A 4,140-nucleotide genomic window follows, 5' to 3' on the forward strand; every position below is an offset into this window, starting at 1 on the left:
GGACAAGAGGAAATGGCCTCAAGTTGTGAGAGGGGATGTTTAAGTTGGATATTAGAAAAAATTTCTTCACTGAAAGGGTGATCAGACATTGGAACAGGCTGGCCATGGTGGAGTCACCATCCCTGGAGGTGTTCAAGAAACGTGTCGATGTGGTGCTTAGGGACATGGTTTAGTGAGTTAGGTGGTGTTGGGTTGGACTTGATGATCCTTGAGGTCTTTTCCAACCTTAATCATTCTATGATTCTATCCCACCCATTGACCTGAGAGAAGGAGATGGTGCTATGGAAGCAGGGGTAATGGAGCAGAAGCTGATTGCTGTGGGTAACGTGGTTCAACAGTGTCCAACATTGGCCATGGCCGAGTGGTAACTGGTTACTCTTCCATCTTCCTCTGCCATTGGCTTTATATCTGGCTGTGTACTACCAGCCACTCATTTGGCTTCTGCAGCTGTGAAAAGTCCCTGCTTTTGAACCATTGAATAATGCAAACCTCCTTCCTGGACTCTTTAGTTGGGCCAAAAATCCAGTATTTCACATGTCTTAGATGCCCATCGTCTGGGTTTTTGAAAGGCTCCAGGTTGGCTCCTGTGGCTGGCAGTGAGTTACGCCTTTTAGAAGGGAAGTTGCTTTTTTGGTAGGGGTCCAGGAGGACAGGAAAGGATGTGTCAGTGGATGCTCCTCACTCTCTTAAGTACATGTGAAACTTGGGTATAACCTCCCGGGGATGTGCTGTTAACCTGCTATGTGCTAGGAGGGTCTTCACCGACCCATTGCAGCTGCAGGGGAAGGTCATTCCTCTTTGCAGTCTTTATTTGTTCTGTTTCTTGACTGAAATCACCCAAAAGAAAAGATGAACATTGAATGCCTGTCGATTTCTCTATCCCTTTTCCCAGACCATGCCTGCACTCTGCTTTCCCTGCCGAAAAGAGCATTGAATTTTGTGGGTGCTCAGTAAATCTGAGTCTGAAATTCCCTTGGCCTTGCTCCCATGAGAGTTCAGCAAGGTTCAGCAAGCATCTGGTTTGCGGGCTGCTGCAAAACCAAGCCTCATCTTCAGGCAGGTGAAGGTCTGCAGTGAATTCAGCTACAAGCAAGCAGGTGCCAGCCTCCCAGGCTGGCCAAATATTATGCTGTTATAAAATTGCGATCTTCCTGGGATATTTGGTGAAATCTTCCACTTGAGATGCTGGAGAATAACGTGTGATTGCCTTATTGCATGCCCACCTTGCGATCAGCTGGAGGTAGGGCTGACAGAGGACATGAAAGGCACCTTCCTCTTCCTCCTCTTCGCCAGGGCAGGAAAATGTGCTTTTGCTTTCAGGGCATGGGCTGTGCTTTGTTGTGCCCATTCCCTGTCCCTGTGGGTTCTCCAGGGCTGTGGCAGGGTCAAGAGTGCCCTGTGACGTGGAAACTAGTAATTCTTAGAAAAAGTCCTGTTTTCTCCCATTTCTCATTCAACTTGGCCAGATTGTGGATTCATAGCTCTGTCGGTGTGATGGGGCTCTAAGGTAGAGGCAAGCTCTATAGCATACAGGATTTTTTTCTTCCTTGCTTCCCATTTGATGGCACCGTGATACCGCATGTCGTTGCCAGGACAGAAAGCCCTGCGACCAAAGGACTTCCACCTGAGCAGTTTTCCTGTCCTGAAAATGTGTGCGCTGTAACTCAAACCCTCACCTCCATCCTGCGAAGCTGTTTTACTGAGCTAGCACCTGCTGTTAATTTCCCTGTAAACAACACTTGTTGCTCTAGAAAGCTTTTTAATCATAACATTAAGAAACGGAACAGAAATCCCATCCCTCCAGTTAACTCCAGCTGCCTTTCTTGCAAGGTGTGGTGAATGATCTTGCCCAGTGATGGGCATCCAAATGCAAATGGTATTAGCTTTGCAGCCATTCATTTTAAATGGCTCTTGAATCATTCTGAAGTAAATTCCGTTTGAGGAGAATTTGCTTCAGGTCTTGCACAAAGAGATAATGGTCCAATATATTATGATCTAAGCGATAATAGTTTAAGTCTCGCAGTTCAGGAATATAGTGAGTTATAGGCTGGGTTGATGAGAATTAAAGGTTGATATATAGTAATAAAACTAGTGATCTAGAGATGAATAGATTGGTGTACAGAGCACAATATTTTCCTGCCACAGATTAGAGAGGGGATACTAGTCCGTAAAAAGGGAAGTATGCCATAAAATCTCCTTTTTCACTTGTTATGCGTGAAGAGCTATAATATGTACAGTTTTACAAACAAATGCATGAAAATAATAAAGACCTTCTCTAACATCAAAAAGTTCTTGACTGAGGCAAAGATTTGTTTTAAAGAACATTGAACTAAATTTAAACTAAAATTCCTCTGTGTGCCAGTCCATGCCAGCTTCTACCAATGCTGGTTCCAGTGGCTTTTCAGCTGTTCCTATAGATTTTGCATTTGACTTGCCTTTAAAAAAGATATATAGTTGTCAGGTACTACAGAAGGCAAATAAAAGACTGTTTCTGTATTTGGGCCAGCAATGAAAATAAAAATTCCAAATTAAGTTTATAGAATTAAAATGGCTTTTAAAAATTTATTTTCTTAATATGAATGAATTGCAGGAGTGAAACCAGTTTAGCAGCACCATTAATCAGGTCTTTTGTCTTGCTAATATAAATCAATCAATAACAACAGATGGGCTGTGCACTTTATTATGTGAAAATAAAGATGAATGTGACATCCTGCAGAAGTAAACTTATAGCTCAAAGTTGCTGAGCACAGAAGGGGATTTGTTAGAACAGGGGAGAACGATGTTGTGCCTCATGTTTGCGTTTGATCAAGATTGTAAGGAGAACTGGCTGCATATGACATTGACATAATGATTGGAAATCAAGTACGTGAATTTTTACTGTTTGTTTGTATCTGTGCTCCCAGATCACTCCCAAATGGTTTAATTAGCTTTTTTCCCCCTCCAGATGGAAGAAAAAAATGTCTTAACTCATTAGGAGAGTTAAATAAGAAAGATGTAAAGTTTGCTGCTTTGTTGAGCTGCCGGGAGGTGAAAATTTTAAATAACCAGTGATAACCATCAGGAAGATTCAGATCAAAATCTCAGGCAAGATTTATCCCCTTGGATAGAGATGGAGCACACAACGAGAGATGACCCCCATCCAGTTTACAGAAGCAGAGCCTCTGGGTTGCATGGCTATAACACAGTCATCCCTGAAAAACCTAAGTCAGAGTTTGGTCTTTGTACAGACACAGGAATGACCTGTGTTTAACTAGAGCTTGTCATGAGAAACTTTGATGGAAGCGTTTATTAGGTTGCTAAAAACTGGGGCCTCATAAAAAAACACAGATGAATGAGATTGCTTCAGTTTTACCAAAAGTTTGTTTTGTAGAAAGTTCCAAAAAAATCTCACCGTGGTCAAATGTCCTGTGTCGACATTTTCACAGGAAAATATCTCTGCTGGATTTTTCAGAAGACTTTATTGTATAACTACACTGCCTTTATGATTATGCTCGCATGTTGCTGCGAGCATTGCAATAAAAGCATAACAGTATATCAGTCTAATTGAAAAAAAAAAAAAAAAAAGAGATGCAAGACTTGGCTCCAAGATGTGTGTTCAGGTTGATGGCTTGCCTGGGCGGGTGGGGAGCGGTGGTTTGCCTCCCCACAGCAGGTCCCATCTCTTTGGGAAACACGGGACACCAAGTGGCTTCACACTGTGATTCCCACAGGCTGATAAAGCCACCTGGTACCTTCCAGGAGAGAATAGCAGCAGGAGCGAGAGGCCCTGAATGCTAATGGATGTAGGTCTAGGTTTGTGGTATGATTGGGATTTTTTCTGACAAACACAGAAAAATCCAGTCGTGGTTATATTTGGGTGCTCCTCTTAAGACTTTTCTCCATAAAAAATTAACTCTGATGTTGCTACTAATGGCAACAGTAGGAGGACAGGGATTGATTGAACATATTCATGTTTAAAAAGCTCCAAAAATCTGTTTTAGCTACTATCTGAAATTTATTCTAAAAATGAAGATTTAAAATGCCGGTTTCCAGGGACAAGACAGCCTCTGTGCACTCTGTGCGACAGTCTGTGAATGATTTCCATCTATATCCCTAACATTTAAGAGCAGTTCAGATGCCTCTCGATAGCAATGAGAAAGA

Source organism: Pterocles gutturalis, unplaced genomic scaffold (assembly GCF_000699245.1).
Source record: "Pterocles gutturalis isolate BGI_N339 unplaced genomic scaffold, ASM69924v1 scaffold4056, whole genome shotgun sequence".
NCBI lineage: Eukaryota > Metazoa > Chordata > Aves > Pterocliformes > Pteroclidae > Pterocles > Pterocles gutturalis.